The 14,687-nt window shown below is 40.7% G+C and overlaps 1 protein-coding gene across 1 annotated transcript in view; it reads left to right on the top strand.

Annotated features, from left to right (window-relative positions):
- Window positions 1-14,687, top strand: part of LOC308385627 (uncharacterized protein) — a gene marked incomplete at its 3' end in the record, with an annotated part of 121,348 nt that overhangs the window by 104,927 nt on the left and 1,734 nt on the right. The gene's annotated exons all lie outside the window — the stretch shown is intronic.

Below are 14,687 nucleotides of genomic sequence, written 5' to 3'. Positions count from 1 at the left end.
TGTCTTTGTCAAAAAATAACACAGAGGTTCTTTGCTTTATTACTGGAGGCTAATTTAATGCCATCCAGATGAAGGGACTGACCAAGTAATTTGTTTTTCTGAGCTTCTGGTCCAAAGACAACTTCTGTCTTGTCGGAATTCAAAAGGAGGAAGTTTGAAGACATCCAGGTTTTTATGTCTTCCAAGCATGCCCGTAATCTTTATAACTGATTAGGTTCATCAGGATTTAGGTGTGCATAGCTATGGAAATTTATCCCATGCTGTCTAATGATTTTACCAATAGGGAACATATATATAGTAAAAAGGATCAGTCCAAGTACAGAACCCTGTGGTGTACGCCACAAGTAACCATAGAGGTTGAAGAGGATTTATCATTTACGTAAACAAACCTTGAGTCTGTTGGACAAGTAAGATTTAAACCAGCCTAGTGCTGTTCCTTTGATCCCTGCAACATTTTCAAACCTTTCTATGAGAATATTGTGATTGAATGTGTCAAAAACAGCACTGAGGTCCAGTAGAACCAGAATGGTCACCAGTCCATTATCTGAGGCCATGAGAATATCATTAGTAACTTTCACCAGAGCTGTTTCAGTGCTATGATGAGCTCTAAAGCCAGATTGAAACTCTTCAAACAGGTCGTTATTGTTTAAGTGCTAACACACCTGATTGGCAACTATTACCTCAAGAATTTTAGATATGAAGGGAAGATTAGATATAGGTCTATAGTTCATTAAGTTGTCTTGATTAAAAGAGGGTTTCTTAAATAGAGGTTTAATTACAGCAACCTTAAAATCCTATGGTACGTATCCATTTTCTAAAAATAAATTCATTATATCCAAAACTGGAGCAACAATTAAAGGAAATACCGCTTTAAATAGTTTGGTTCGGGATTAGGTCTAACATGCAGGTATGTATGTAGACCATGTCTACATACCTAAATGTCATAGTTCAGCTGTGTGCAGGCAGGAACGAGGAAAAGGACCCAAAATGCAGACTCTCGGAAGACTGGAGTGAAACTCAAAAACGGCAGCTTTATTGCTGGTTGGAAAATAAGAGACAATACAAAACTAATCCACGGGGAGACACACAGCACAGGATTAGTGCCGTTTACGACGCGACAGGGAGCACAGAAAATACAGGGCTAAAATACACAGGGCATAACGAGGGGAATGAGAGGCAGGAGGTGAACACTGGTGGGAGACATCAGGGCTAACGAGACCAAGGAAGCAAAACTGAAAACACTGACATGAGACAAAGGCTGTATCCCAATTCAGGGTCTGCAGCCTTAAAGTACGCAGCCTCAACGATCCTCAAAGGCTGCGTACTCAAAGACCGCTAAGGCCGGAAGTAAGAGGCTTGTGAAATGGGACGGTCTAGCCTCCATCGCGCTGCCCAGGTTGCCTAGCAACCATAACACCAATCGCTGGAAACGTTTCATACAGTTTTGTTTGACAGAAATGAAAGAGAACATATTTTGTTTGTGTGTTTGTTTCTACACGAGCTTTGTGTGATTTAATAAGTATCTGAGGCTGAGACCACAGGACTGTAAAACATGATTGTTGGCCTTCATATTTGTACTGCAGTCATTTAAGATTAGCTAGTAAATAACAATTAGCTAATGTTGTTCATGAGACTAAAGTCAGTGTAAATATGATATGGCCAATATTATAGTTATTATATTAATCATCATAAGCCATTACAGCAGTGAGTTTGAACTCTCAAATCAAATCACTTCTACAGCACATGTGAGTGAAATTCATGTGAGTGAACTCTGTGTCAAATACTGATTTTCAGTAAAGATTCAAGTTGCAGTTATTTATATGTCCTATGACCTTAAACCTTCACTCAAAGACAAGTATCTTTGACAGTGTATATACAGATGTATCATATATAAGAGACAAATATTGTCCGTTTGATATGTTGGCATTACTAAATTTGGCTCAATGCTTACATATATGTGTAAAAAGAAAATGTACGAGCTGTGATAACTGTTTCTGATAAACAAAGAGTAGACTGATATATTAAATATTCCTTTATTGGGTGAGAAAATCAGACCATGTCATAACTGCTTTAGGTCATACAGAATAGATATCAGAGCCTTAAACAGGCTGACTTCTGCTAAATGGGTCAAACTGGATAGAAAGTAAACAAACACATAACATCCTTATAGAATATGATGTAACACTATAGATCAACTTACCTCAGAATATATAAAGCATATAAACAATTACAGCAATATGATGCAACAAACACAGCAGTGCTACTAATCCAAAATACTCAAAGCTTCATAGAAGTGAAACAAACATTTATTTTTAGCTCCATTTTGCTGCTGATACATACTTTAGGTTTCTGAATATTAAACTTGTTGCTGCCTTTCGTAGTGTGTAACTTGAAGGCCCTGAGTACTTTCTCCCACACTGAAAACACTGGAATGATAACATTATTTGAACATTACCTAATAAGACTGATTCAGGACAGACAATTAGTTATTTTAAACTTTTCTAGCAGTCCTTCATAAACAGGGAACAGTCTGTCTATTCTCTCCATCTGTCAGCTGCTGCTGGCTCTTCCTCCTCCTCTTCCTCACACACTGCTGAGTTTGTCCTGGTGGATCATCAGGGCTGCAAAGCCTCACAGATGGTGTGCAGCAGTGGATCCCTCAGTCTGTCGTCACTCTGGACACTTGCAGTTGTCACACATGGAAATCAAATGTGTGATAAGCTGCAGGATTCAAACACAAGTGTAACTTATAAATACATGTTCATACTTTTATTCCACAATCAGAGAGAAAGAAACAGAGATAGAGTGCAGGACAGACAGACAGGTGACAGTCTCAGGTGTATACACTGCTACAAAACAGCACAAGAGAAGGAGGATTTAGTGTTTGTGTTATTCCGAGTGCTAAACAAGAAGAGTTCCCAGATGGTGCAGTGGACACATGTGTGACTCCGGTGATTAAAGCATCTTTCTTTCAGCTTAACGAGTGAACCGTCAGCTCGTTCAAACACACGTTAAAGTCCGTTTGGCTCGACACCACCGAGCAGAGGCAGCAATATAACATAGCTAACATTAACAGTGCAGTGAATCCTGCTTGTGCCGTGATATTCAGGACTGCAAACCGAGCAGCATCACTGACTTTCAGCTTGTTGTGTTTGTGGATATATGACTGACTTTAATTTTCCATACAATCATCACATTCTCTGTAAGATTAAGGTCAACTATTGTATTATTATATTTTAAAGGCTTTAAAACCAAGTAAACGCTAAAAGTACAAACATCGCTAATAACATAACTTTGCCGACATGTGGCCAACAGTAATGTTTTAATGTTCCTCATTATTAAACATTTGCACATAAATAAGTGACATAATATTCAGTACTTACGTTTAACAGTTTACTCTTCGGCCGCTCCGCTTCTGCCGTCTGCAGCAAAATTGTCCACAGTGACTGCCGCGCTATGAATTGTGGGATATGTTGGGCCACGAAGTCTACATCACCACAGCCTTAAAATTCAGGGAAATGAAGGACGCATTTCAGGGCCGCATTTCGAGCAGCCTTTGAATTGGGACAGCCTTCGGCGCGCCGCTGTGACGTAATCGGCCTTAAAATGCAGCCTTTAAGGCTGCAGACCCTGAATTGGGATACAGCCAAAGACCTTGAAAGTAAAGCAGGAAACACAAAATCACAGAGACAGACTCAGAGACATGGCTTCACACAGGGATTTGACAGAGAACACAGACAGGGGAGAGCAACAGGGGCTGTATCCCAATTCAGGGTCTGCAGCCTTAAAGGCCGCATTTTAAGTTTCAATTCAAAGGCTGCTTGAAATGTGGCCCACAAATGCGTCCTTCATTTCCCTGAATTTGAAGGATGTGGCTGTGTAGACTTCATGGCCCAACATATCCCAGAATGCATAGCGCGGCGTTGGGTGTGGATAATTTTGCCGAAAAAAAACAGCGGAAGCGGGGCGGCCAAAGAGTAAACTTGGAAAAGTAAGTACTGAATATTAATTCACTTATTTATGTACAAATGTTTAATAACGAAGAACATTAAAACATTACTGTTGGCCACATGTTGGCAAAGTTATGTGACATTAGTGATGTTTGTACTTTCAGCGTTTACTTTGTTTTAAAGCCTTTACTTTAAAATATACGCCGTTCAATAGTCGACCTTAATCTTACAGAGAATGTGATGTTTTTATGGATAATTAAAGTCAGTCATATATCCACAAACACAACAAGCTGAAAGTCAGTGATGCTGCTCGGTTTGCAGTCCTGAATATCACGGCACAAGGAGGATTCACTGCACTGTTAATGTTAGCTATGTTATATTGCTGCCTCTGTTCGGTGGTGTCGAGCCAAACGGACTTTAACGTGTGTTTGAACGTTTGTTTCACTCGTTAAGCTGAAAGAAAGAAGCTTTAATCACAGGAGTCACACATGTGTCCACTGTACCATCTGGGAACTCTTCTTGTTTAGCACTCGGAATAACACAAACACTAAATCCTCCTTCTCTTTTGCTGTTTTGTAGCAGTGTGTACACCTGAGACTGTCACCTGTCTGTCTGTCCTGCACTCTCTCTCTTTTTCTTTCTCTCTGATTGTGGAATAAAAGTATGAACATGTATTTATAAGTTACACTTGTGTTTGAATCCTGCAGCTTATCACACATTTGATTTCCATGTGTGACAACTGCAAGTGTCCAGAGTGAGGACAAACTGAGGAACCCACTGCTGCACATCATCTGTGAGGCTTTGCACCCCTGATGATCCACCAGGACAAACTCAGCAGTGTGTGAGGAAGAGGAGGAGGAAGAGCCAGCAGCAGCTGACAGATGGAGAGAATAGACAGACTGTTCCCTCTGTGTGAAGGACGCTAGAAAAGGTTAAAAGAACTCATTGTCTGTCCTGAATCAGTCTGATTAGGTCATGTTCAAATAATGTTGTCATTCCAGTGTTTTTAGTGTGGGAGAAAGTACTCAGGGCCTTCAAGGGAAACACTATGAAAGGCAGGAACAAGTTTAATATTCACAAACCTAAAGTATGTATCAGCAGCAGAATGGACCTCAAAATAAATGTCCATGTTTGTTTCAGTTCTAGGAAGCTTTGAGTATTTTGCATTAGTAGTACTGCTGTGTTTGTTGGATCATATTGCTGTAATTATTTCTATGCTTTATATATTCTGAGGTAAGTTGATCTATAGTGTTCCATCATATTCTATAAATATGTTATGTGTTTGTATACTTTGTGCCCAGTTTGACCCATTTAGCAGAAGTCAGCCTGTTTAAGGCTCTGATATCTATTCTGTAGGACTTAAAGCAGTTATGACATGACATGGTCTGATTTCCTCACTCAATAAAGGAATATTTAATATATCAGTCTACTCTTCATTCTATCACAAACGGTTATCACAGCTCGTACATTTTATTTTTACACATATATGTCAGCATTGAGCCAAATTTAGTAATACCAACATATTAAAAGAACAACATTTGTCTCTTATATATAATACATCGATATATACACTGTCAAAGATACTTGTCTTTGAGTGAAGATTTAAGGTGATGGGAAATATAAATAACTGCAACTTGAATCTTTACTGAAGCTCAGTATTTGACACAGAGTTCAAGTTCACTGCTGTAATAACAAGTAATGATTAATATAATAATAACTTTAATATTGGCCATATTATATTTTCATTGCCATTGCCACTTTAGTTTCATGAACAACATTAGTTAATTGTTAATTACTAACTAATTTTAAAATGACTGTTCAGTACAGAAATGAAGCCCAACAATCATGTTTTACAGTCCCGTGGTCTCAGCCTCAGATACTTATCACATCAAAGCTCATAGAAAAACAAACACATGAACAAAAACAAATGAATTTTCTCCTTTATTTCTGTCAAACAATACTGTATGAAACTGTTAGCAGAGCTGCTCTGGGCCACGTCATGGCATAATATTTTTGAGGGAGAATAAAAAGTCAACACACATATCTTATTTCTGACGGAGGACTCTGCCACTACACTTCTCCAGTCCATTCACAAAGTCGTTGCATGGTGAGACATGGATAGGAAGTGGGCGGAGCCTTTTACCGTCATTTTATTGTGACGCAAAGTACAAACACCTGTGGACACACAATCCAACACCCCCACTTGTACACAGGTTGGGGAAAAACAGTCCTCCGAAAAAAACATCTTACATTCCAAACACAAATACAGAGAATTTGTCTAACTTAGACTTTGAAACTGGTTTCGTCATCATATCTGCTACCATTGACTCAGTTGGACAGTAATCAATGAGCACTTTCCTTTCATGTACAGCTGACCTTATAAAATGATATTTCACATCAATGTGTTTACATCTTTGTCTGTTCACTGGATTTTTTGACAAAGCGATTGTTCCCTGATTGTCCTCCAATATCATAGGTATTTCATACTCAAACTCATCAAGATCTTGAATCAAATAAGTCAAATACATACACTCCTGAATTGTTGCTGCTAATGCCATGTATTCGGCTTCACAAGTTGATAGTGCTGTAGTTGTCTGCTTTTTGGTTTTCCATGATATCAAAGGACCATTTTCATTTAGGCTTACACAATAACCTGTCATACTGCGTCTATCAGAAACATCGGATGCCCAGTCTGCATCACTGTATGCTTGTAGACCTAGTTTTCCACTTGAACATTTCCTAAAACACAGTTCTTTTCCTTGACTACCTTTTAGATACCTCAGAACATGTTTCACTGCTGTCCAATCATCAACAGTTGGCGCATTGAAGTGTTGTGACAGTTTGCTGACAACATAGCTTAAATCAGGTCGCGTACAATAGCTCAGATAAATAAGACATCCTACCGCTTCACGATATCTCCTCACATCTGGTAATGTCTCGAATTTATCAGAATGAGTCCATTTCTGTTCACAGGGTGTTAACCTTGGCTTACAGTTTTGCATGTTAAATCTTTTTAAAATGTTCTCAATATATATTTTCTATGACATTTTGACACATTCTTTTTCTTGAAGAAAATCTATTCCTAGAAAATGGTTAAGTTTCCCCAGATCTTTCATTTGGAATTTAGAAGAGAGCATTTCTTTCACGCCTGAAAGCACATTTTCATTGTTAGCTGCAATGAGTAAATCATCCACCCACACTATGATGATTACTTTTTCACTTTCAGTTTCTTTTGAATACACACAATGATCAGCAATATTTTGTCTAAATCCACAACTGCTTAAATAGTCATGTAAGGTTTGGTTCCAGTTACGACCCGATTGCTTCAGCCCATAAAGTGATTTCTTTAGTCTATACACCAGTTTATTAGTCTCACTTGATTCTGTCTCAAAACCTTCTGGTTGTTGTATATATATTTCTTCATTTATTGGTGCGTGTAGATAGGCGGTTTTTACATCCATCTGGTGAACCAACATATCATCCTGAACCACTTTCTGCATCAAAACTCTCACACTCGATAAATTAGCAGTCGGTGAAAAAGTCTCCTCATAATCAACTCCTTTTGTTTGACTAAAACCTTTAGCCACAAATCGAGCTTTATATCTGTCTGATCCGTCTGAGTTCTTTTTAACGGCATAAACCCATTTACCCCCCACTGCTTTCTTACCCTCTGGTAAAGTGGTTAAAGTAAATGTGTCATTCTCCTTAAGGGATTGAATTTCTTCATTCATCGCTTTTTCCCATTCTTTTGACTCACTTGACACAATAGCTTCACTAAATGATGTGGGTATTTCACACAACAATCTGTAGCAATAATCAACACTAGTTTGCATCTGTTCATTTTCACACTCTTTCACATCCGTGATATAATCACTCAAATAATCAGGTCTCTTTCTGATTCTGGATGGATAACGTGTAGCTCCAGCATCTACTTTATCCTCAGTTTTAACCTCGGACTCAGTTTGACTGCTTTCACTACCATCTGGAATGTCCTCATCCTTCGTCTGTTTGGGTTCACCATCTTTTCTGGATTCATAAACCTCATCTTCATACATCTGATCACTCTGTGTTTGTTGATCCATTGTCGCGGGATTTAGTATTTTTATCAATCTGTGCTTTTCAACCTTCCCGGTTTTTGGGAAATAGATCAAATATGCTGGACTATTTTTGTCATATCCCAAGAAAACACCTTTGTCGCATCTTGGATCCAGCTTTCCCCTATTTTGTTTATAAGCATAGCACAATGATCCGAATTTTTTCATTCTAGAAAGATCAGGTCTTTTTCCAGTTAACATCTTATACGCTGTCTGACCTGTGCGTTTGTTAAAACATCGGTTCCTAATCACTCCCGCGGTTTGTACTGCATATGGCCATAAAGACTTTGGCAATTCGCTCTCAACTAACATGCATCTCGCCATGTCAAAAAGTGTACGCCAGTTCCTCTCTGCTGTTCGGTTTTGATGAGGCGAATATGGCGCCGAAGTTTCCTGCCTAATGCCGTGTCTACTTAATAAATCTCTGAACTGACTGCTTGTAAATTCAGTTCCATTATCAGAACGAATGCACTTGATTTTCCCATATGACGCCACATCTGCAATAAATCTTTCAGTTGCTTGAGTTGTATCACTTTTGTGTTTCAGATTATATACAAATGTTGCACCTGAATAATCATCAACAAACGACAAAACAAACTTAAACCCTTCTTTAGAGTTTGGCGTAATCGGACCAGCCAAATCCGTATGTACCAACTCTAATGCTGCCCTGGCCTTTTCATCCGGTTCTCGGTTCCTAGTTTGAATAAACTTCCCTTGTATACAGGCTTCACATTGCATATTTTTGTTGATTTTACCCTTAATTTCCATTCCATCAACGACATTTTGCAGATTTTGAACATCCTCATAATTACAGTGTCCTAGGATTTCATGCCACGTTTGCATATCAAAACATCCATTACATTTATCTTCAAACTCTTGCACAGTGTTTATAAAGAACAGTCTCTCGTGTTCATATATAGGGAATTTTGTTCCATCAACATGTTTAAGAAAACTGTCCCCGTGTTTGAAAACCACAGTGGCTCCGTTACTAGTAGCTGCTTTTACTGACAAAATGTCCTGTGGGAACGATGGAATGTAGAGTGCTTGTTTCAATGTTACCTTGTGGCTGCGTCCTTTACTGTCGATCATACTTATCTCAGCATCTCCTCGCCGCTTTGCAGCTCCTCTGCTCCGCCTTCCGTCAGCCAACTCTACACAATGAGCCTCGGGTTGAAATGTGTCATCAAAAGTCTTAAAACTCTCGATCTTCGTGAAGATATGTGACGTCGCTCCCGTATCCACCAATAGCTGGTTATTCAGCATCTCTTGGCCGCCGTCCGGGACCCTCTGGGGTTTGGAGCCCGTCTTGAACGCGTAGTCCTTCTCCACGACCCCTCTCGCTTCATCCCGTCTTAGCTTCCTTCTACAGGTCGCATCTTTGTGTGTACTACTCCGGCAAAAACTGCACCATACTCTAGATCGGCACGTTCTTGCAGTGTGTCCCTTTAGTCGAAAATTTAAAACACACAATCTCATTATTCTTTGATCTTCGGTCATCTGCTCGCCATGAAGTAGAATCCTGGTCTGATTGCACTTTTGTCCTCATTACGTTGTCATTAGTTATAGCCACACGCATTCGCTCGGTTTCTTCATAACTTCTGAGTTTTACTTTAAAATCTGAAAATGTGATTTTTGCTTCACTCTGTGTAACGTGCACAATCAGGGGTTTAAACGTCTCTGGTAGACCTTTCATTATCATTGCGATCAGAAGTCCATCAGTTAGTGACTCACCCGCATTTTTTAACGCTGTGATAATTGCTTCTGCTCGGATAATATAGTCCGTCACACTTTCATTCTTTTCATTTGTGAGAGAAGTGAGTTCGGTGTACAGACTTATGATCCTTGGCTTGCCCACTCCTGCATAATGACCTCTCAAAATTTTTAGGGCCTTCCGTCCGTCATCAACTGCATCTCTCATAACTAACGATAAACTTTTGTCATCCAGAAATTGTATCAACTCTGCATATGCTTCTGCATTTTTGTCATCATCTTCACCATCGGCTTCTTCATCACCCTCAGCCTTTAAGATGACATCTTTCAAACCTTGTAGTCTGAGATGACCAAGGAACTTCGTTTCCCATATCTCATATTTCCTTTCATCTCCATCAAATTGCAAACGGGAATATCGACTGCCCGACTCTGCCGTGCGTCTGCTCATGATGCACAAAAACGCTTACTCACTCAATCGTGCCAAACTTTTAACACCTGCCGGTAACTTGCGCAGCGGAAGCGTGCTGGGCCCATAACCTGTTAGCAGAGCTGCTCTGGGCCACGTCATGGCATAATATTTTTGAGGGAGAATAAAAAGTCAACACACATATCTTATTTCTGATGGAGGACTCTGCCACTACACTTCTCCAGTCCATTCACAAAGTCGTTGCATGGTGAGACATGGATAGGAAGTGGGCGGAGCCTTTTACCGTCATTTTATTGTGACGCAAAGTACAAACACCTGTGGACACACAATCCAACAGAAACGTTTCCAGCGGTGAGTATCATGGTTGCTAGGCAACCTGAGCAGTGCGACGGAGCCTAGACCGTCCCATTTCACAAGCCTCTCACTTCCGACCTTAGCGGTCTTTGAGTACGCGGCCCTTGTGGACTGCTAAGGCTGCGTATTTTAAGGCTGCAGACCCTGAATTGGGATACAGCCACAGAGACAGAACACCAAACCATGATAACCGAAACATGGGAAAATAATAATCAAAACTGTACACTAAGAAAGCAGAACAACAAAGCATGGAGCAGCAAAAAACCAAAACACAGACAGCAATAAATACAAAACACACAGTGAAGGGAAAGGGTGAACACAAGACCCAGGGAACACAGATAAACGTGAAGGCAAGAGGACCTAAAACAGTGAATAAAAAATAACCACAAACTCAAAATGCTGGGTCGAGAGACCCAGGACCATGACACCTAAATGCATTGAGTTGCCACTATGTGATTGCCCAATTAGTGAGTAGTTAACGAGCAGTTCGAGGTGTACCCAATAAAGGTCACTCTTTTTTACATTTGTTTTAGAATTGCAATATCCTCTTTACCCAGGGCCAGGAAAGCATTTCCCCTTGAAAATAAGATAATAGAAAACAACCTATATTTGTATTCACTCAGGTTCTCTTCATCTAATCTGATAACAGATAAATGAGAGAACAAACCAAAAAATAAATAACTTATCAGTCAAATACTTTTTCATACCACTTTGTAAGTACGTAACTGTATTTACTTAGTATAACTGTGAATAATTACACAAAACCTTAGTGTTTCATATAAAAGCAAAGCTTCATATGTCTTCTTTCCAACAAGGTAAAGCAGGCTTTTATTACAATTAAGTTCAACATACAGTGGTTCATTTGGTGTGGTCATTTTGGAACATTTACCAGTTATCTAACCCACATGTGAATTGGAAGGACTGTGTAAGAATTGGCGGGACAACTACACACAAGCCTCATTATTATTCACACATGTGTGAATATTCATGAGGTCCTGCTATTACACACGCTACCACCAGGGACACTCTTGGTGATACACAGATTTAACACAAAATCAAGTTTATATGTATCAAACCGACATCTTGATTTTTTTGTTTTTTTAGGGTTAGTGGACCAATAGAAACCACTCTACGTTGTTAGATTTCAGTCAAAATTAGCAGGACACCGCCTCTGTCCTGTTAATTCAAAATGTCCTTCTAGTGTGGTGTGTATTCAGACGAAATGTCCAGCTAATACATGTTTACCAACGCACACACACACACACACACACACACACACACACACACACACACACGGTACTCTTTGTTTGTATGTAGACGTCGTATGTTAATGAACCTATGCATATTCATGTAACCTCAATAAAAGAGCAGTGTTACGGGGGAGCGGTCGAGAGCAACTGGGGTCAAGCGAAGGAACGGCGTTTGTCCGGTTCTCTCCCGTGCACGAGAAACATGAAGAACTTTGCCTACTTCGTGTCTTGCTTGCTGTGTAATTATATTGTCTTCAACGTTCCAGCGAGTAGGTTCAAGCTACAACCCTATCACCCACACTGAGGAGAAACCTTATGTGATGTAAACACATGATGTCAATGAAAATATCCACCTAGTTACATTTTAACCCTGAGGGGTCGACCACTTTTTTATGTGCGATACCGATATCATAAATTTGGATATCTGCTAATACCGATATGAATCCGATAGTGTGCTTTTTAATCAATAAAACTGTTTTTTAAATATCTTGCTGCTTTTTGTATAACTTCATACTCAAGTTAAAAAAAACAGTAAAGTTATTATTATTGTTATACCTGTATGCAAAAAATACACTGCACCCAAAATATTTCATAGTTCAGCAAAAATGATCAATATAATAAACTTCAACCTACTCCATCCTCCCTATTCATGTGAGTGAAGTTGGCCCCCCCACCTTCTTCAAATCCAACAAAAGTGTTATCAAACGTTTGTGCTGCTATCGTTTTAAAGATATTAATAAAAAATTCTACAGTTGCGACTGTGGTGCCAGTTTTTGAAACTCAGTATGACCCAGTGGATGACGATTTGGTTTTCGGTTGTGCTGTGGGCTGCGCACGACTGAGGAATTCTGAAATCCTACGTGATTTAAGGTCACATTTCACTGGGGTAGACGATGATGTCCGAAATGACGTGTGTCGGTTGATTGAAAATCATCCTAATCTTTTCTCGGACACTCCATCCTGTACCACCGTGTTGGAGCATGATATCGATGTGGGGGACCATCCTCCAATCAAACAGCATGCCTACCGGGTGAATCCAACTAAGCGTGCTCTTTTCCAGACAGAAGTCTTTTATCTGTTGGAAAATTCTCTTGCTGTCCCTAGCTCTAGTGCGTGGAGTTCCCCGTGTCTCCTAGTGCCTAAAGCGGATAAGACCCCACGGTTTTGTACGGATTTTCGGAAGGTGAACAGCGTGACCAAACCTGACTCCAATCCTCTTCCCAGAATGGAGGATTGTGTCGATAGGGTCGGTTCTGCGACGTTCGTTACTAAGCTGGACTTGTTAAAGGGCTATTGGCAAGTTCCCCTAACATCACGTGCGGCCGAAATCTCTGCTTTTGTTACTCCTGACCATTTTCTCCAGTACACTGTCATGCCTTTCGGGTTGCGCAACGCTCCCGCCACATTTCAACGGCTCATGAATATCGTGATGGGCGGCGTCTGCAAGTGTGAAGTGTATTTAGATGACATTGTCGTCTATTCCGACACCTGGTCAGAGCATATGGAGACACTCACTGATGTGTTCCATCACTTGGAAAAGGCATCACTCAACCTCGCCAAGTGTGATTTTGGTAAAGCCATGGTGACGTACTTAGGAAAGCAGGTGGGTCGGGGGCAAGTGCGCCCTATCTCGGCCAAAATCCAGGCCATCCTGGACTTTCCTGCCCCTCAGACTAGGCGTGAGCTTCGCCGTTTCTTCGGCATGGTGGGCTACTACCGGGGTTTCTGTCAAAACTTCGCGGAAGTGGTCGCACCCCTCACTAGCCTCACTAGTGTGTTGAAACCTTTTGTGTGGTCCTCTACGTGTCAGAGTGCGTTTCTAGCAGTTAAGACTCTCCTGTGCAGTGCGCCAGTGCTGGCTGCCCCTGATTTTGCACGCCCTTTTAAGTTGGAAGTGGACGCCAGTGCAAACGGGGCAGGTGCCGTGTTGCTACAGGAGGACCGTCATGGTGTGGATCACCCGATCGGCTATTTCTCAAAGAAATTTAATGTCCATCAGCGGGGGTACAGTACGATTGAGAAAGAGGCTCTCTCTCTGCTGTTCGCATTGCAGCATTTCGAGGTGTATGTCGGTGGCAGTCCCTGGCCTGTAATTGTTTATACCGACCACAATCCCTTGGTATTCCTAATGCGGATGCAGAACTCGAACCAAAGGCTGATGAGGTGGTCCCTCCTGGTGCAGGACTTCAATTTGGAAATCCGTCATAAAAAGGGCACTGAGAACGTGCTAGCGGACGCCTTATCCCGTGTTTTCCTTTAAAAGTAACTGTTCAAAACATCTATCAATCAGTGCGCCCCAGGGTGGCTGTAGCTACAATGTAGCTTGCCATCACCAGTGTGTGAATGGGTGGATGACTGGATATGTAAAGCGCTTTGGGGTCCTTAGGGACTAGTAAAGCGCTATATAAATACAGGCCATTTATCAAGGAGATGTCTTTGATTTTGGGAAGGAGGGTGTTACGGCTGTGGCCATGAGGACTGTGTGGGCTGTTTTCTGTCTGTGTTTTCTGTACTGTGCTTAAGACTTTTTCCAGGTCCCTCCCTGTTAGAGGAAAAATGATTCTATGTTTCTTTACCTTCTTTTAAATGTACAAAGATGCCCTTTGTCTGTGGTTAGATTGGTTTAGAAGTGTCGTTTTAGACTTTCCCAGCAAAGACATATTGTTTCTGGGACATATTGTTTTAGATTGTTTTATCTCTCCCAGCTCTCTGCTGACGAGACTAGCACCATATATGGAGTTGTTTTATTTTATCTGTTTATTATTTTCTTATCCTGTTCTCACTGTCTCTGTGCCTATAAAAAATGCCAAGCCACTGTCCATGGTGTGAGTTGTTCTCAGCAGCTCACCCGTGTACACGTTTAGCAAAGAAAGTAACTTTGTCTCATTGTGTCTTTATTTCT

The sequence above is a fragment of the Rhamphochromis sp. 'chilingali' genome, assembly GCF_963969265.1.
Source record: "Rhamphochromis sp. 'chilingali' genome assembly, chromosome: 18".
Taxonomy (NCBI): domain Eukaryota; kingdom Metazoa; phylum Chordata; class Actinopteri; order Cichliformes; family Cichlidae; genus Rhamphochromis; species Rhamphochromis sp. 'chilingali'.
Note: the sequence above shows the minus strand (reverse complement) of the source record. Positions and strands in the feature narration are given on the sequence as shown.